Source organism: Schistocerca gregaria, chromosome 4 (genome assembly GCF_023897955.1).
Source record: "Schistocerca gregaria isolate iqSchGreg1 chromosome 4, iqSchGreg1.2, whole genome shotgun sequence".
Classification (NCBI taxonomy): Eukaryota; Metazoa; Arthropoda; class Insecta; order Orthoptera; family Acrididae; genus Schistocerca; species Schistocerca gregaria.
The window spans coordinates 637,788,342-637,809,856 of NC_064923.1; the positions used below are offsets into that span (position 1 = coordinate 637,788,342).

The 21,515-nt window shown below is 44.3% G+C and overlaps 1 pseudogene; it reads left to right on the forward strand.

Annotated features, from left to right (window-relative positions):
• Positions 1-8,541: 8,541 nt before the first annotated feature.
• On the forward strand, positions 8,542-8,659 carry LOC126268253 (5S ribosomal RNA; annotated as a pseudogene).
• Positions 8,660-21,515: the final 12,856 nt, after the last annotated feature.

A 21,515-nucleotide genomic window follows, 5' to 3' on the forward strand; every position in this document is an offset into this window, starting at 1 on the left:
TTTTTCGGGGTGCACTCAGCCTCGTGATGCCAATTGAGGAGCTACTCGACTGAATGGTAGCGGCTTCGGTCAAGAATGCCATCTTACCACCGAGGGAGCGGTGTGCTGACCCCACGTCCCTCCTATCCGCATCCTCCACGGAGGATGGTCCCGGTAGGCCACTCGTGGCCTGAAGACGGAGTGCTTATCTGCAGCCTGTATGGAGGCGAAGTCTGTGCGAAGTTGGAGGATGAAGGCACACAGATTCAGGGCACAGACTAGCTGGGCCTTGATTAATATAATAATACTTAACGGCGTCCGACTATACAGAAAGCAACGTTCATCACATGTAACAGGAGTGTTGAGGTGACAATTTATTGAAGTGTTTGGTGCGTAAGGAGTAGTATAGCAGGCCACCACGCACCTCAAGTCAACCTGGAACACAATAGCTACATCGAAGACAGAAAAATCCGGAAAAATAAGACAATAATATCCTGTCGAAACTGCTCGTAGTGTAATGTTTCCCTTTTCAGCTTCCAATATCGAAATCAATAAAAGGGAAATAACAGTTCATATGTGCCAAAAAACAATGTAAATCATGATGAATTATCATCTTCTCCGTTAAAATGGCGGTTGTTGAAATGAACCATTGCTGAAAAATTTCCGAAAAACGTTAGATGTTGAAATTTCTTTTTTACTACCAAGGGCAGAACATTACATTAGAAAAAAGCTATGTTAGCTGGCGGAGAATGTCAATTTTTCTAGAGCAGAGCATTACACACTATCACCTTCTTCCCCAAAATGTCACCTACTTCCCCAAAATGTCACCTCCTTCCCCAAAATGGTGATTAATGGAGTGGACCATTTCTAAATAACATTTCCAGCTAACAAGGTCAGTTATATTGGTAATAGTTGCAGCTATTTCTCCACAGTTGTGATTTAGATACGAAAAATTCTGTCTTTTACAACTGAAATGCACCGTGTCGTGTGCACTAGGAGGTGCCTCGGAAGCAGAGCCAAAGAGAAAAACAGCTGACACCTGAGGTGTCGCATGCGACGCGCCAGGTTCTCCGACACCGCTACTCTCCGAGGCAGCAGCCTGAAGGTGAGTGACCCTAGTCAGCTGTACGTTCGGCTGCTCCAGAGTTACAACCAGCTCCTCCTGTATCCGCACACAGCAGGCATACATCCTACCCATCCTACCAAGGTTAACTGAGGAAGAGAACTATAAAAGCAGACAGTTCTACAGCGTGTTACAAGAAGGTACGGCCAAACTTTCAGGAAACATTCCTCAAACACCAATAAAGAAAAGATGTTATGTGTACATCTGTCCCGAAACGCTTAATTTCCATGTTAGAGCTCATTTTAGTTTCGTCAGTACGTACTGTGCTTCCTCGATTCACCGCCAGTTGGCCCAATCGAAGGAAGGTAATGTTGATTTCGGTGCTTGTGCTGACATGCGTCTCATTGCTCTACAGTGCTAGCATCAAGCACATCAGTACGTAGCATCAACAGGTTAGTGTTCAGCATGAACGTGGTTTTGCAATCAGTGCAATGCTTACAAATGCGGAGTTGGCAGATGCCCATTTGATGTATGGATTAGCACGGGGCAATAGCCGTGGCGAGGTACGTTTGCGTCGAGACAGATTTCCAGAACGAACGTGTCCCGACAGGAAGACGTTCGAAGCAATTGATCGGCGTCTTAGGGAGCACGGAACATTCCAGCCTATGACTTGCGACTGGGGAAGACCTAGAAAGACGAGGACACCTGCAATGGACGAGGCAGTTCTTCGTGCAGTTGACGATAACCCTAACTTCAGCGTCAGAGAAGTTGCTGCTGTACAAGGTAACGTTGACCACGTCACTGTATGGAGAGTGCTACGGGAGAACCAGTTGTTTCCGTACCATGAACAGCGTGTGCAGGCACTATCAGCAGCTGATTGGCCTCCACGGGTACACTTCTGCGAATGGTTCATCCAACAATGTGTCAATCCTCATTTCAGTGCACATGTTTTCTTTACGGATGAGGCTTCATTCCAACGTGATCAAATTGTAAATTTTCACAATTAGCATGTGTGGGCTGACGAGAATCCGCACGCAATTGTGCAATCACGTCAGCAACACAGATTTTCTGTGAACGTTTGGGCAGGCATTGTTGGTGGTGTCTTGATTAGGCCTTATGTTCTTCCACCTACGCTCAATGGAGCACGTTATCATGATTTCATACGGGATACTCTATTTGTGGTGCTAGAACATGTGCCTTTACAAGTACGACACAACATGTGGTTCATGCATGATGGAGCTCCTGCACATTTAAGTCGAAGTGTTCGTACGCTTCTCAACAACCAATTCGGTGACCGATGGATTGGTAGAGGCGGACTAATTCCATGACCTCCACGCTCTCCTGACCTCAACCCTCTTGACTTTCATTTATGGGGGCATTTGAAAGCTCAACCCCGGTACCAAGTGTAGAGACTCTTCGTGCTCGTATTGTGGACGGCTGTAATACAATACGCCATTCTCCAGGGATTCCATGCGACGGAGGGTGGATGCATGTATCCTCGCTAACGGAGGACATTTTGAACATTTCCTGTAACAAAGTGTTTGAAGTCACGCTGGGACGTTCTGTTGCTGTGTGTTTCCATTCCATGATTAATGTGATTTGAAGAGAAGTAATAAAATGAGCTCTGACGTGGAAAGTAAGCGTTTCTGGACACATGTCCACATAACATATTCTCTGTCTTTGTGTGTGAGGAATGTGTCTGAAAGTTTGGCAGTACCTTTTTCAACACCCTGTAGATATGCGACTTGCTACCCTCTTGATGTGTCACCAGTGGACGCCGATGCGTTAAAGAGCTACGCAGCTGGTTGTTCAGTGAGCACCTGTTGCGCTAAAGTCTAAATGAATTTACACTTACAAAAAGATTAGATGAACCCTATTGAACAGAGAACACTCACGAAATTTAATAAATATACTACGTGGAAAACACAGAAAAGAATGAACACTTAACTCGCCGCTCTGTAGACATAGTCATATCACAGCCGAGAGCTGGTACCTGACTAAATGAACACAGCAGAGGTGTCTTCCAATTGATATATCACATTGTAACACTGCTTTGCACATAACATATATTGTAGCAGACTGCACATGTTCTTGTTTATATGTTTTAGTGTTGACTGAGGGATAATGGGAAATGCAGAGGGAGCGAGTGGAGGGGAATGGTGTGATGGGGGAGGGGATGGAGGGAAGATGTATGATAAGGCATTCGTGTATTTGTGTGTGTGTGTGTGTGTGTGTGTGTGTGTGTGTGTGTGTGTGTGTGTGTGTGTATGTGTGTGTGTGTAATTTTTTATGTAAACTGTGAATTAGTTTGAATATTTTGCTTCTATTGATCTTTTGGTCACTACAAATATTTTTAATTTTGTTTATGGCTTTCCGCATGACATATTCATACTGTAGGTGACCTTTCTAATTCTTTTTTCATTAAGGCAAAAAACAACCATATCTGTTTTAATCCCAGTCTAATGGTGATTTTCTTTCGTTAGATGTTTTGTGTATGTCGAGTGGGTATAATGACTCCACAATGCTCTAAAATGTTCTTTGTAAGTTGTGTTAAAATTTCTTGCAGACATACCATCACTTTACAGCTCGCGGATAAACGGAAATACATGAATAAAACATGGAACTATTACAGAAAAATAATAATGAAAAACTAAAATATGATTCAAGTAATGGATTTCAAACAAAACTGAAAACCACAGTAAAAGACGTCAAGACCATAAGCACAAAATCAAAACTTTGTATAAAAAATTCAGCAGTGCCAATGCTCAGAAGGCAGCCCAAATAAATGAAGACAATATTCCTAAGAGACCAGTTACGAATTTCAAAAGCCCTCCTACATATCAAATTGAAAATTTTGCACATAAATATTTAAGTGAACATTTTGAACAAGAGAGGTATATAAATTTCCTTAGAATTAATACAAGGAAGAAAAGATACACATACCACATCAACTGCAAAACTGGTATGTTTTGATGTGAAAAGTATGTCCGCTTCAGTCACACTTGATTACACAACTAACATTATGAAAGAATAACTGTCAGGAAACCCAGAAGTTTCACACACCACTGCAGAAGAACTGAAGAAAATCATAAAAGTAATCACCAGCAAAGCTACTTGGAATCAAACAATGCATTATACTTACAGTAGCAAGGACTGCTAATGGGAATCCCAACCTCATACACACTAACAAATATCCTAATGGACCTCTTTGATAACAGATTTTCTGCTGAAATAATAAAAAGATATTAAGTATTTTACTGGAACAGATATGTAGACCGTGTCATATGTGTCATAGATGAACCAATAGAACATATAGACGGTTTACAGAGACTTCTAAGAGACAATACTCTACCTCTACCTCAAAATCACAAAATGTAACAAAACATTTTCAGAAAGGCAACAGCTATAGGCAAGATAATACAAAAGAAGTCAAAATACCCTCATTCTCGAAAAACAACAGCCATCAGGCATACGCTATATATTAATTAACATGTGATAGATGCATGTCTAAATAGATTGGTAAGAGTGCCAGAAACTATATAGGCTACTGAAAAATACCTCTAAGCGAAAAAACTATCAAGAAGAACTAAACGTGATCATCAACATAGCACAAATCAGTGGATACAACAGCAACATAGTAATCAAAATACATGACACCGTTAGGAGAAAAACACAGAATGAAGACAGCAAAATTAAGAACACTTCGGATATACAAAAGGATAACAATAACACACGATGCTCACTCAGCCCGGGAAACGCATCCCTCATCACAAAAAGGCACACCATAACATACCACAATCACCTCACGCACAAGATTAGTAACATCTTCAAAAATCATAAAATTACTATGTTCTTCAGCCGGCCGGAGTGGCCGTGCGGTTCTAGGCGCTACAGTCTGGAGCCGAGCGACCGCTACAGTCGCGGGTTCGAATCCTGCTTCGGGTATGGATGTGTGTGATGTCCTTAGGTTAGTTAGGTTTAATTAGTTCTAAGGTCTAGGCGACTGATGGCGTCAGAAGTTAAGTCGCATAGTGCTCAGAGCCATTTACATTCTTTAAGACAAATAGCACATTTCAAAACAAACTAACAACTATGAAGGAAGAGAAAGATTAATACAACAGTATAGGAATATATTAATTAACATGTGATAGATGCATCTCTAAATTGATTTGTAAGAGTGACAGAAACTGTAACGCAAGGTAGGAAAGAGCATACAAGAGCACTGAAGGGTCAATATAACCACTCCACGTATGCACAACGTCTAATGAAAGAAAAATCATCATCAAATTTACAACAGACACATTTTCAACATTTTCAGAAAGGCAACAGGTACCAGCAAGGTGTTATGCAACAAATCAAATCACCGCACATTCTCAAAAAAACAACAGCCATGAGACATATGCAATACAGACGGTTGCAAAATACCTCTAACCAAGACCATAAACAAAACTGAAAATGTTTGCAGCGTCCAAAAGAACAATAACGGAAGAACAATATTCAAACTAATTCACAGTTTACCATAAAAATAACACACAAGTGCACGCCCATCCTCCTACCCTTACACACACACACACACACACACACACACACACACACACACACATTGCCCTATCACACACCCTCCCTCAAACCCCATCCCAAAACGCCACTCTGCTCCACTCTCTCCCTCTAGAGCTCCCGTTATCCCTCAGTAAACCCTGTAGCATGTCAACAAGAACATGTGCAGTGTGATACAATATGTGTTGTGTGCAAAGAAGTGTTTAAATATGACATACAAATTGGCAGAAACCTCTGCTACATACATTTAGCATATATAGAACGACAATGGACGCACGAATATGACATAAAATTGGCCAGGTACGATTTGGCCTTACGCTATGAATGTTACATACAGTCTTAATTATGTATGTAGACAGTTAGTCCATTCTGGGAATCTAGTATATCGTTGATCTTTGCCCGTTATCACCACTGTTACTGTAAAGACATTGGTCCCAGGGACTCCAAGACCTTGATGAACGTTTTAATTTCAAATTGGATGACAAATGACAAAAGAAATATTTGTTTCGTGTGCTAAAATAAACATATTAATAGTTTTCGAATTATTTCCTTTGGTTGTAGTATGAAACCTTGCTTCTTGGCAAATTTAATGATTCTAGGTCAACAGTGAGTATCATATAAGTTTTGATGAGTGAGTTTGCGACTGGCAGAATGTGTGACATAAATCTTTTGATTAGATTGAGCGTAGAAGCTTCACCTTTTTTTACATCGCCAAAGGACCATAGACCTCAATATGTGACATAAATTTCAACTTCATGCGTCTACTCTTTCCTGAGAAAAAGGGTTTTGAACAATCGGACAAACAGACAGGCAGACGGTCAAGAAAGTGATTCAATAAGGTGTACGAAATCCTAAGAATAAATGTAAGTAAAAAAACACAATCATGTTGTTGTTGTTGTTGTTGTCTTCAGTCCTGAGACTGGTTTGATGCAGCTCTCCATGCTACTCTATCCTGTGCAAGCTGCTTCATCTCCCAGTACCTACTGCAACCTACATCCTTCTGAATCTGCTTGGTGTACTCATCTCTCGGTCTCCCTCTACGATTTTTACCCTCCACGCTGCCCTCCAATGCTAAATTTGTGATCCCTTGATGCCTCAAAACATGTCCTACCAACCGATCCCTTCTTCTAGTCAAGTTGTGCCACAAACTTCTCTTCTCCCCAATCCTATTCAATACCTCCTCATTAGTTACGTGATCTATCCACCTTATCTTCAGTATTCTTCTGTAGCACCACATTTCGAAAGCTTCTATTCTCTTCTTGTCCAAACTAGTTATCGTCCATGTTTCACTTCCATACATGGCTACACTCCAAACAAATACTTTCAGAAAGGACTTCCTGATACATAAATCTATATTCGATGTTAACAAATTTCTCTTCTTCAGAAACGCTTTCCTTGCCATTGCCAGTCTACATTTTATATCCTCTCTACTTCGACCATCATCAGTTATTTTACTTCCTAAATAGCAAAACTCCTTTACTACTTTAAGTGCCTCATTTCCTAATCTAATTCCCTCAGCATCACCCGATTTAATTTGACTACATTCCATTATCCTCGTTTTGCTTTTGTTAATGTTCATCTTATATCCTCCTTTCAAGACACTGTCCATTCCGTTCAACTGCTCTTCCAAGTCCTTTGCCGTCTCTGACAGAATTACAATGTCATCGGCGAACCTCAAAGTTTTTACTTCGTCTCCATGAATTTTAATACCTACTCCAAATTTTTCTTTTGTTTCCTTTACTGCTTGCTCAATATACAGATTGAATAACATCGGGGAGAGGCTACAACCCTGTCTCACTCCTTTCCCAACCACTGCTTCCCTTTCATGCCCCTCGACTCTTATTACTGCCATCTGGTTTCTGTACAAATTATAAATAGCCTTTCGCTCCCTGTATTTTACCCCTGCCACCTTTAGAATTTGAAAAAGAGTATTCCAGTCAACATTGTCAAAAGCTTTCTCTAAGTCTACAAATGCTAGAAACGTAGGTTTGCCTTTTCTTAATCTTTCTTCTAAGATAAGTCGTAAGGTCAGTATTGCCTCACGTGTTCCAACATTTCTACGGAATCCAAACTGATCTTCCCCGAGGTCTGCATCTATCAGTTTTTCCATTCGTCTGTAAAGAATTCGCGTTAGTATTTTGCAGCCGTGGCTTATTAAACTGATAGTTCGGTAATTTTCACATCTGTCAGCACCTGCTTTCTTTGGGATTGGAATTATTATATTCTTCTTGAAGTCTGAGGGTATTTCGCCTGTCTCATACATCTTGCTCACCAGCTGGTAGAGTTTTGTCATTACTGGCTCTCCCAAGGCCGTCAGTAGTTCTAATGGAATGTTGTCTACTCCGGGGGCCTACACAATCATACAGTTGTAAATAGAAACAGCTAGATAGAAGCGAGGTGCCACGTATCACTACAAATTTCATTTCAGTCCATGCATAATTAAATAATCCTGTTGCGTTATACACCACTGAATATGCCTGGCATGAATAGGTGAAACATGTTTTATACGCACAAATTCAGTTGCAAAACACGGAAGTTTGCTTATCTTTTCGTAAGTTATAACTGAATGTCAGTTACATTTACTGGTATATAACATTGTGCATTATCATCCACAGCCATAATAGGGTGATTAGTAGAGTGCACTTTCCGGGAAGACTTCTCAAAACGTCACGTCATAAAAATTAGTTTTTATATCCACCATCCTTTCACCATTGTTTCCAATAACAGATGCTATCCTCCACACCACAAGGTACACTGTCATCGAAATTTGGTGGGTTTTACTTGGAACACAGTGACTTAATGGAGCAAAGCTGTAGTATAACGAGTTGTGATTTGGGAATGTGTAAGAACAGTTCTCTGCTGGAATTGGATGAAGGTACAGACGATGGAAGCAGCCAGTCCGCCAAAACTGTTTATTAACCACCACATATGAAGGAGGTACAGCCAACGGCCTTGCCGCAGTGGTAACACCGGTTCCCATCAGATCACCGAAGTTAAGCGCTATCGGGCTGGGCTAGCACTTGGATGGGTGACCATCCGGTCTGCCGAGCGCTGTTAGCAAGCGGGGTGCACTCAGCCTTTGTGAGGCAAACTGAGGAGCTACTTGATCGAGAAGTAGCGGCTCTGGTCTCGGAAACTGACATACTTCCGGGAGAGCGGTGTGCTGAACACATGCCCCTCCATACCCGCATCCAGTAAAGCCTGTGGGCTGAGGATGATAAGGCAACCAGTCGGTACCTTTGGGCCTTCACAGTCTGCGGCGGAGGAGTTTAGTGTTAGTTTTAGTGGAGGTGCAGACGATGGAAGCAGCCAGTCCGTTGCTAAAACTCTTTGCTAACAACCATACATGGACAGCAACGTATCTGTAGTAGACAGGCAGAAGGTGGTGGGCAGCAATGAATCAGGCTGTAAACAGGGCTAGGGAGAGATGCGTAGCAGGACTACCCAGGTGATGAACACTGAACTCCAGTCTGGGGTGGAGCTGGCTAGAAAACGTCACAGACGTTGCTGTGTCTGAAGTACGGCGACGTCTGGCGCGAGCTGTACATTGTTCTGAGCGCACATGTGCTGAACATGGTGGGCTGGAACTGGGTTTTTAAATGCCACTGCCGAGGGCTGAGTTTGTGAAAGAGCCGTGTTCCTGTATCGCCTGGAAACCCCTAAAATAGATGTCAATGACTGTGGTCCAGCTGTTGTTATGCGGCAGTCGGTCAAATTTCAGAAGTTTACTAAAGGTTGCACTCTCAGGTTGTTGGCATCCTGGCACGGCAGTACGGAATTGGCGGCTGCTCCTGAACTGCTACACTCCTGGAAATTGAAATAAGAACACCGTGAATTCATTGTCCGAGGAAGGGGAAACTATATTGACACATTCCTGGGGTCAGATACATCACATGATCACACTGACAGAACCACAGGCACATAGACACAGGCAACAGAGCATGCACAATGTCAGCACTAGTACAGTGTATATCCACCTTTCGCAGCAATGCAGGCTGCTATTCTCCCATGGAGACGATCGTAGAGATGCTGGATGTAGTCGTGTGGAACGGCTTGCCATGCCATTTCCACCTGGCGTGTCAGTTGGACCAGCGTTCGTGCTGGACGTGCAGACCGCGTGAGACGAGGCTTCATCCAGTCCCAAACATGCTCAATGGGGGACAGATCCGGAGATCTTGCTGGCCAGGGTAGTTGACGTACACCTTCTAGAGCACGTTGGGTGGCACGAGATACCTGCGGACGTGCATTGTCCTGTTGGAACACCAAGTTCCCTTGCCGGTCTAGGAATGGTAGAACGATGGGTTCGATGACGGTTTGGATGTACCGTGCACTATTCAGTGTCCCCTCGACGATCACCAGAGGTCTACGGCCAGTGTAGGAGATCGCTCCCCACACCATGATGCCCTGTGTGCCTCGGTCGTATGCAGTCCTGATTGTGGCGCTCACCTGCACGGCGCCAAACACGCATACGACCATCATTGGCACCAAGGCAGAAGCGACTCTCATCGCTGAAGACGACACGTCTCCATTCGTCCCTCCATTCACGCCTGTCGCGACACCACTGGAGGCGGGCTGCACGATGTTGGGGCGTGAGCGGCAGACGGCGTAACGGTGTGCGGGACCGTAGCCCAGCTTCATGGAGACGGTTGCGAATGGTCCTCGCCGATACCCCAGGACCAACAGTGTCCCTAATTTGCTGGGAAGTGGCGGTGCGGTCTCCTCCGGCACTGCGTAGGATCCTACGGTCTTGGCGTGCATCCGTGCGTCGCTGCGGTCTGGTCCCAGGTCGACGGGCACGTGCACCTTCCGCCGACCACTGGCGACAACATCGATGTACTGTGTAGACCTCACGCCCCACGTGTTGAGCAATTCGGCGGTACGTCCACCCGGCCTCCCGCATGCCCACTATACACCCTCGCTCAAAGTCCGTCAACTGCACATACGGTTCACGTCCACGCTGTCGTGGCATGCTACCAGTGTTAAAGACTGCGATGGAGCTCCGTATGCCACGGCAAACTGGCTGACGCTGACGGCGGCGGTGCACAAATGCTGCGCAGCTAGCGCCATTCGACGGCCAACACCGCGGTTCCTGGTGTGTCCGCTGTGCCGTGCTTGTGATCATTGCTTGTACAGCCCTCTCGCAGTGTCCGGAGCAAGTATGGTGGGTCTGACATACCGGTGTCAATGTGTTCTTTTTTCCATTTCCAGGAGTGTATATTGTCAGGGTCATTTTTAGCTGTCACGCTGTGACTGCGGCCTGGTTACGGTTCTGTGCTACTTTCCGTACAGCTCAAGTTTTGTTGGTTGGTTGGTTGTTTGATATGGGGATTGGGACCAAACAGCGAGGTTATCGGTCCCATCGGATTAGGGAAGTATGGGGAAGGATGTCGGCCATGCCCTTTCAAAGGAACCATGCCGGCATTTGCCTGTAGCTATTTAGGGAAATCACGGAAAACCGAAATCAAGATGGCCGGACGCAGGTTTGGGCCGTCATCCTCACGAATGCGAGTCAGTGTGCTAATATACTCAAAAAAACGTTGAAATACGAAACAAAACTAATAAGAACATTATGCTAGCACCAGTTTGTGAAGATGTCGGGCTTGCAGCCGATCGTCGTGAACTTCATTGCACGATATTTCGACTGGACAACTGCCAGCCATCTTGAGGTGAGTCTCGTTCGTCTCACCTGAAGATGGCTGGCAGTTGTCCAGCCAAAATATCGTGCAATGAAGTTCACGACGATCGGATGCAAGCCCAAAATCTTTTTCAACAATTGATTCCCAGGGAAAATTTCAAATTTTGCACTAGTTTGTGAAGTCCACTAGGCTAACACACATATGTTTAGGCATCGACTACTCAAAGTAGCTATGCTGGAAACGGAAAACATAGAAAAATAAGGCAATAATATCCTCTCAAACTGTTCATACTATAATACTGGACTGCTCTCGGGGTCTGGATACGAAAAACCGACCAAAATTGGCAATGGCGTGACTATATCTGTCGCTCTGATAGACATTATGTAACTGGCGACCCCACTGGACGAGAATGTTTTAACGGATCCTCCCATCCTTGTTACTGGAAGCTCTCTGATTGGCCTAAGAGGGGTGTGTCTTACGAATAATTTAATTGGAAATGTAGATATTGTAGCAAAACACTAACCTGTGACGGGGCTAAATATGTTTGACGTAAGTAGCTTGGAAATTAAGAGTTTGGCCTATTTCCGAGAAATGGATGGAACTTAGGAAAAGGAGAGGGATGGGAGGGAGGGAGGGACAGGAGGAGGGAAGGGAGGGGATGGATGTGTGAGGTTTGGGAAGAGAGGGTATGGCTGGTTTAGGAGATAGGAGGAGCATGGATTTGCTTCTTGTACTTGAGAAAATGACCTGTCAATTACTTTAAGTCAGTCTGCATGCTATGCCTAGCTCAGTCGAACTGTAGGAACAGACGAAAAAACAAATCACGCCTTAAGCGCCTGCGTTGACTTGTGGCGCCGCTATACAAAATATTTCTTAGAAAATGTTTGAAAATATCAAGCTGCTTTTGATAACATCATGTAGACAATTCTCTTTAATTAACAGTTGCTGCACCAGAAGAAGTATAACAAATATGCTTTCGCACATATGAAGGGTAATCAAATGGAAACCGAACACCCACCACAATGGAACCATGGATGGTTCCATTGAAAAGGAATCACCACAAACGTTAAGACTCTTATCCCACTTGGAGACGAGACGATCAGTTCCTGTTTCGTAGAACGCAGTCGGCCATTAACGGATCGACAACCGCACTCACTCTTATGCTTCCTCGTTCGACTGAAACCAACATCCAGGCAAGTCTTTCGTCACGTCACCAAAGACGTGGGAATCGCACCGTGAAATGTCTGGGATTTGTGGAGGACATTGCAGTGTTTTTCAATCAAATCGCTGAACTGTAGCCTTTGTCCGATTGACAGTGTGTGGACGGGCCTTGTCGTGCGGCAGTCATTACGTCCGAGAGCATTCCTGGTCGTTTTGACTTTATGGTGCGTTGAAGTTTCCGCAGAGTGTCTTGATAGCGCTGCGCAATGATTGTGGTTCTAACCTCGAGGAACTCGACGAGCAGAGAGCGGTTGCAATCAAAGAAGAAGGTCAACATGACCTTACCGGAACTTGTGTGAACAGCTTTGGATTTCACTGGCGGGGGTGATGTGGAATGTTACGCTTCAGCGGTTTCGTTGAAAAACACTGCAACATCCACTGTACAGCTTGGATCTTTCACCATGTGAATTTGACATCTTTTGTGACCTAAAGAAAGACACGGGTTTATTGGGGAACACTGCAACATCCTCTGTACAGCCGGGATCTTTCGCTCTGTGACCTGAAGAAAGACATGCGTGAGCGTCGGTTTCAGTCGGGCGGAGGAAGTATAATAGTGGGTGAGACTGTGGACCCACCAGCAACCGACCGCGTTCCACAATGGAATAAGTGTCTTAACACATGTGGTGATTACTTTTGAATGCAAACATTACATGGTCCCGTTGTGGCGGGTTCCCGTTTTCGTTTGACTGCTTCTCGTGTTATCTTGCACTCAATACACAGTACAGCGACACTAGAGTGTGCAACACCTCCAGAGGTTACATCAACATAGCAGCTGGTCAACGAACAGCATGATATATGCAGGTTGTCGCCTGTTCACGCAAATACACCAAGGAGCAATCACCCTACACTTTTGCTCATCTCCCGTCTCCCGACTAGTACGTGTCTGCAGCAAACGGTATGGTTATGCAGGTCCTCTGTGATACGGAAAACATCATGTTACATTTAAACTGGGAGCAAGATGCTAGCGAGAAGGTGGATGAATGATGCAGTCTACGAAAAGAGCGATGGAAAATATTTTGAAAGGTGGCACAATAGACAGAATGCTCGAAAACACCGCGGAAATTCGAATAGTTACACAACTACACAAAAATTGGTAAACGTTTTAGTTTATGTTTAGAAATAAATTACCAAAAGTAATTCACAAAAATTCAAAATAGTGGCTTCAAAATAAAATCTTATACTGACTGAAAAGTTAGAGAATGCGTCCAAAGGTTAAACGCAGAAGTTGGTAGATGGGAAGAATATTAGATTCTGGATTAACTGTTGCTGGACTAAAGAGCATATTAATGTGTTCAGTCAGTGCGCTGTAGAAGACATTGACACAGGTCAAAGTGGACAGCATCTCTGGAGACACTATACAGCTTTTCAGGTAAATAATAGTATATGTAACTACTTGATGTAGATGTGAAAATAATCAATACATTCTGTCATTTAAATTAAATATCGATTCTGACCAATAGCCAACGTATATTGCGGTGTCCTTTCCGACACATCCAGAGGAAGAAATACCATTTAAATCCAGCAGCCACAATGAATTAACACACAAAGGAACAACAGGCTTTGGCTCGTAGTAGCCAATGATTTAAATCAATGGAGAAAGTTGAAAATTTGGGCTGGACCGAATTCGAACTAGCTCTCCTGCTTATTCTTTTCCTCCTGCTTACTTTTTTCCTCTTATCTCCGGCTTACTTTTCTTCTTCGCCGTTCGTGGGCAAGTGGTCTACCGATCCTTTTTTACGGTCGCTGTGGGGTTAGGGGGGTGTGGAGGGGGGGGGGGGGGGGGGGGAAGAGGACAGCAGTTGGATCTTGACGCCTGGCCACTGTGTCCCCCACACACCCAACTACCAGGACTTACTTTTGGAACAAAGGAACGATGAATACAGAGAAAAGACATTTTTTTATTTTGATTCTGTTATTTATTTATCTTTTAATTTGTTTTTATTTCTGTTTTACGGCAAAAAGTAATTAAGTCGACTAAGAAAAGCAAAGATTAAAACAAACAAACAAACAAACAAAGCCTCTCCAGGGGAGGAGAAAGGCTGTAGCACTTAGCGATTCATGTTGGAACTATTTAGTACGTCTTCACAGAAAGATTTATTAGTTTCCTGGAGTGTGGTTCTGCATGTTTGGAGTTTTCCCTTCATTGGCAGGTGTCGTCTCCTACCAAGGAGGTTTCAGGTGTATGGAGAGTCATGGAAAGCACTGATTAGGTAATTTGAAAAGAACTGTTGACACTTCAGGATGCGAACAATTATAGTATGCCCTTCTTGCAAGTAATTCGAGAAGTCCAAGATCTCTTTGGTATCACTCTGACATAGGTAATGAAACGTGTGTCCATTGATCCATATGACTGCATTGACTTTCGTACAGGGGTAGCAGGTATCATCTGGAAAAATGTGCACTGGCGTCATTTGGAGAAAAGAGGCCAGGATTTGTCAAACTGATATATGCCACTACCCTCTGCAAAGCAAAGACAATGTGCATCGGTGTCTCACGTCTGCAGGTGGTTGAATGAGGTGAGTTTGTCATGTTCATCCAGTGGAGTCTTGATTGTGTCACCCATTTACAGTTGACAATTACACACTATGTGGACTGAACATCAGTATCCATCAGGCCAATCCTTATCGTTTTCCACACGACCTTCCATCGGACGAGTGGATATTTCGATCCTATGATGTTTGAGGGTCGACCCCTTTGGAGGACATAATAAATGTCCTGTGTCGTCATATGATGAGTTGTTAGTACGGCGAGACGAATGTAGCTCAATTCGAAGAGAAAATGGATTAGATTGTATAAAGACGGAGTAACGTTCCGTGTAGCCACCAGCAGTGCAAGAGAAGGTGGATTAAACGGTTCCAGGGTGAGCCCTTCTGGCTTTGTGGGCAAGTCCTCCACAGCTTGAGTTGTGTGTTCAGGAAGAGGGCCACTGCCCCGTCATGGAAATGAAAGAGTCTGAGTCTCCTTCGATTAGGAGGGAGAGTGAGGGATCCTTAATTGATCTTTAATAGCATGCCAGTGGTGAGGAATGAGTGAAGGCTGCTAACAAACGTTGTGCAGTTATGGCTGGCATAGATAAGATCTGGAACAAGTGAGGGAGATGAGAAGCAGGTATGTGTCGACGAAGTGTGTTCATTGAATGATGTCCATGGCTTGCATCCATTGGTCTATGATGAGAGCCCCGATGCACTGTAGAAAGCGCCGATAGTTAAGGGCCGCAGGGAGGTGTATGTCGCTAATGAATTCGATGCCTAGCCACTATATTCTGTCACAAAATTGGAGGAGGTCACACAACCCGTCGGGAATTCTGCCCCTATCTTCATAGCGACATTAAGGACGCTTTCTGAGGCCATATCATATGTTTGTATCCAGTCAAGAGTGTTAGAGACATCGTCGCCATTTCGGAGCACAACAACCAGATGCTCAGCATACGTTATACATCGAAACATAATTCCATGGAACATCGAGCCCATAATCTTCTAACGAAGACGTACAACAGAGGTTCATGAACCAGTGCATACAGGACTATTGATAATGGGCATCCCTACCACACCAAACGTGCAGTAGGAATAGGGTGCTGTTGATCAGGACTTTGGAGGCTTATGACCACCATAATGGAGGGCTGCGGATACCCCATGTTCAGGAGAATGTGCGTCAGATATGTATGTATAGACTTGGTCGAAGGCGTAGCTAAAGTCCAGTGATGACAGAGCACCTGGTAATTTGTCTGTCTTTATCAGGGCTATCATCTCACGAAATCTCCACAAAGCAGCTTAGATATTAGTTGGATCTCCTAACGTTGCTTGGTGATATGAGATGATGCTAGACAGTGTCTGACAGATTAGTGCTGCCAAGAGGGGGTGAATATTTTTATATCACAGTTAAGAAGTGTTGGGGGCGATGCGATCAACAAGGTATCTGCCTTGGTGGGGATTATAGTGCCATAGAACTGCATTTTCAGTCAGTCGGGGTCTTGAGTCAAGTAAAGTATGATGTAGTGATTGTAGAGGGCTGCACTGATGTAACGCTGTGCTGAAAAACGTCACCCATCGTCCGCATCAATAACAGGGATCAGAGCTCATTGACATCATCGGCGTTCTCTGTTAACGTGATACATGGATTACCTGTCCACCCCAAACTTATCACATGTCCATGTACGAAAGACTGCACCCTCTAACTGTCGGCGCACGTGTGCCACGATTTTCCCTTGGACCCTATTTACCACTATATCTCTGGTGAGGACGCGATTGAAGTGTAGTAACGTAAGAAGTCGAGTAACCGCCAGTTCCATGCAGTAGCATCACGACTGTATGCAATCAAGGTATAGTGGATTATGGGTTTAGAACAAGCAGTCCACTACTCTAGCGTTGTGCGAAACGCTCCCATGCAGTAAACGCACGAATGCCATCCCCAATGAAGAGTTTGCAGTCAGGAGAAGGCAAATGAGCAAAGGTAAGTTTACAAGGGCTTCAGCTTTGCCACAACTGCTGGCAACAGAGGGCGACAGTGCGTATGTAGGCGACATGGCCACAACTCTGCATCTCACAGTGTGGTTATAAGGCGAAGAGAGACATATTTCCTGTCATTGTGGCTGAATGAATGGGTGGGGTAATGGGTGAATCCAGGACCCCCTCCTTTTAGATGGTCCCAAGTATCCTCCGGTCTAAGGTCCTGAACAAGAGTCCATCTTTTGGCACACGAAGAATGTCGTGGGAGCTGGTCCTTTCACGCTAGGACGCTGTTAAACTCGTCAGCAGGAACGATCTCCTCAAGTCTGCTATGAAAAAAAGGAGCAATGTCTTCAGTAAAAAATTGTATACACGCTCAACGGCATGTGGAACCAGACGGAGCGTACACCCCTAGCACTGTGACCGCCGTCCCTCTGGCGCTGGGGAGGTAGAACATATCATCAGCCTGTAGACCCTGCTTGAGGGTGAAGGATGTTACATAAATGCCGTATAATGGTGTATGTCAGGGAAGACTGCTGTGCTGACCTCTTGAAGAAAGGTTATATCGACATCAGGTGTGTTTAATGTGTCTGGTAACAACCATAACTTAGTATGGGTGCTTATATTGTTGACATTGATGGTCGGAGTTCTATATACCTGAATTCCACCCCCTCTGTGAAAGGTTGCCATCAGCTACTGAGGTGTGAAGGCAACCTGTGAGCTGTGGTACAACCACCGCTACCTGCGATGGCAATCATTGCCTCTGAGTAGCATTGGGGGCACCCTCATGGTTTTCGTCATTGGCCATCGATATCGTGGCCGCTTTGGTACCGTCCTCCCATGAAGTGTGGGCAGTCAACGGTTGTGGGGATGTATATTCTATGACAGCGTATTGCCGGGTATGAGGTGACTCCAGCAGGTTGTTGGGTGCAGAAGTTAGCTCGTAGAGTGGTGGCATGGCTGGGAATAGCATGTCAGGTGCCATAACCTCTAGTCCCGTGCAATGCTGTGTAGCCTCGGCTCACACTTTGCTTTTGGTGGCCATAAGAGATCCATCTCCCATGGTTGATGTTCGCAAGACAGTCATCGGAGGGTGTCTGACGTCGTTTTTATGCTTTGGCGGGGTGTGTTGCTTGCGGACTTGAGACTTGGAATTGGACTGCGGATGGTGGACTGCCATCGCATCTCTCTCCGAAAGGAGAGCAGAGGCAGGCACAATTTTAGTTTCCATTTCCATTATATCAGAAGTTGGGGCCAGTAAAGACTCTTGTCGGACGGCGTCCAGCTGCTGCTCTGCCTCCGGCATGTCATTGATCAAATCTGCACTTGGTGCGCCGTCGGAACGTGACGTCTTGGAAGAGTGATCGTCCTTAGTTGCTTGACGATACTGGTCCCACTGCTGCAGTGTACTTGAGGGGGAGGGTCGTGGTCGCATGATCCAGCGACTGATTGCCCAATGGGAATTGCATAAGGCGTCGTTTGAGACAAAAATGGTTCAAATGGCTATGAGCACTATGGGACTTAACTTCTGTGGTCATCAGTCCCCTAAAACTTAGAACTACTTAAACCTGACTAACCTAAGAACATCACACACATCCATGAACGAGGCAGGATTCGAACCTGCGACCGTAGCGGTCGCGCGGTTTCAGACTGTAGCGCCTACAACCGCTCGGCCACTCCGATCGGCCGTTGGAGACACTCAGACGTCATTTTACTTCCCTGGTCACATACGGAACACGTGCATGGCTGTCCGTCAGATATTATTATTGATCGGCAGCCACCAATGTCACAAACATATGGCTCACAATTTTAGACGAACAGTTGGTAACAGGTAGGTTTTTTAAATTAAAATATAGAACGTAGGTACGTTTGAACATTTTATTTCGATTGTTCCAATGTGATACATGTACCTTCGTGAACTTATCATTTCTGAGAACGCAAGCTGTTACAGCGTGATTACCTGTAAATATCACATTAATGCATTAAATGCTCAAAATGATGTCCGTCAATCTCAATGCATTTGGCAATACGTGTAACGACATTCCTCTCAACAGCGAGTAGTACGCCTTCCGTAACGTTCGCACATGCATGATGTCGGTCGTTGTCGGTGGATCAAGATAGCAAACATCCTTTCCCCACAGAAAGAAATCCGGGGACGTCAGATCTGGTGAACGTGTGGGCCATGATATGGTGCTTCGACGACCAATCCACCTGTCATGAAATATGCTATTCAATACCGCTTCAACCGCACGCGAGCTATGTGCCGGACATCCATCATGTTAGAAGCACATCGCCATTCTGTCGTGCAGTGAAACATCTTGTAGTAATATCGGTAGAACATTACGTAGGAAATGCGGGCGATAAATTGCGGGCCAATGATTCTTCCTCCCATAATGCCGCACCATACATTAACCCGTCAAGGTTGCTGATGTTCCACTTGTCGCAGCCAACGTGGATTTTCCGTTGCCCAATGGTGCATATTATGCCGGTTTACGTTACCTCTATTGGTGAATGACGCTTCGTCGCTAAATAGAACAAGTGCAAAAAATCTGTCATCGTCCCGTAATTTGTCTTCTGCCCAGTGGCAGAACTGTACACGACGTTCAAAGTCGTCGCCATGCAATTCCTTGTCCATAGAAATATGATACGGGTGCAATCGATGTTGATGTAGCATTCTCAACACCGATGTTGTTGAGATTCCCGATTCTCGCGCAATTTGTCTGCTACTGATGTGCGGATTAGCCGCGACAGCAGTTGAAACACATACTTGGACATGATCATTTGTTGCTGGCATTGGTTGACGTTTCACATGTGGCTGAACAGTTCCTGTTTCCTTAAATGACGTAACTATCCGGCGAACGGTCCGGACCCTTGGATGATGTCGTCCGGGATACCGAGCAGCATACATAGCACACACCCGTTGGACATTTAGACACAATAGCCAAACATCTACACGATATCGACATTTTCCGCAATTGTTAAACGGTTCATTTTAACACGGGAAATGTATCACTAAGCAAATACCGTCCGCACTGGCGGAATGTGACGTGATAGCACGTACTTATACGTTTGGGACTATTACAGCCCCATCTATCACAAAGCGAAAAAAGTGATCCAACTAAAACATTCATATTTCTTTACGTACTACATGAATATGTAATAAAAATGGGGGTTTCTATTTTTTAAAAATGCAGTTGATATCCGTTTGACCTATAGCAGCGCCATTTAGCGGGCCAACCATAGCTCCATCTGGTTTCCCCTTCAAGCTATACGAGTTTCGTTCTTTGTAGTTTTTTCGTTTGATGCTTATTTCGTGAGATATTTGGCCCGGTCACTATCAATGGTCCACCCTGTATATATATGTGTGTATGGGGGGGGGGGGGGAGGGGGGGCGAGTCTGTTCTTTTGGACATTTCTCCTCACTGGCAATAGGGGTACGCCCCACACGAGGATTTGGTTTCCGCTTCAGAGCGTCTCTTAAAATTCCTACAATCGCAAAACTAATGCTATCGATTCTTAAGACAATGCTAGTTATAGCTAGTTAAATCTGCTTTATGGTATCCATAAAGGAAACGGCAGTGATCAAACAGCCTCGCCGTACCTATACAAACATGAAAATCGATCCGCTTCGGCTGTTGCATCACGGCTCACACCCACCCCCACTTCCCCTCTTATGTGCACATCATTCCAGTTTTGCGAGAGTTGAGCATTATGGGCACTGAATCAAAGTAAGAATTAATATTAACAGATGTTAAATGAAATTAAATCGATGTTTGATGTTGTTCATTACTAATCATTGTGTGACGGGTACTGAAACCTTCCTGGTTTTTGCTGCACAGTCAGTCATAACAGTTTTGTGACACGTGACAGGAGAAAAATTTATTAATTTGATTTCTAAATTTTCCTGTTACCGGTGCCCATAAGATAATTTCACTGAATCTGTATGCTGTTGCACGTCAACTGTTTATTTGAGGACACTTCAAAATATTATATAAACATTTTACTTGTTGATATCCCTTCCCACATTGCTATTTGACTCTTAGGCAAAAAGTGATCATAAAAAGTACATAACTAAACGATAGGTGTACTGATTTAGATAACAGCTTTTCTTACTGCATGTTTTCTGCTCTGAGCGTGATAAAAATAGCAGTTATACATTTGATTTTAGAAGCTGTTACTTTACGAACCTACAAAGCATCAAAAACAATGAATTAAAAATAAATTTACGGTGAAAGTCGACATATTTTTATAATCAGTGAAAACCGAGTGATTTGTGGCCAATTGGCAATCACAATGGAAGTTGTCAGGTGCATACCAATTACAAAGCTGTCCATACTGTCGCAAAGTAGTACCCAGCCGTCACACGGCTGAGTTTATCATGCAGCTTACGTGAGTAACATCTGAAGATGAACCTGAAAATGTTCTAAAACCAGTTAATGGAAGAAATAAATATTTTTAAAAAGGTGACTGCTTGCAGATTTCTGTATTTGTGTTGAATATACAGTCCCGGGTTCTAAAAAATCCGTAAGAGGTAAGCTTAACAGTTACCTAAGTCTACCAACGTAGGAGCAGGGGCCTTATCTCTCTTGTTTAAGTTATACAGTTTTGTGTAGG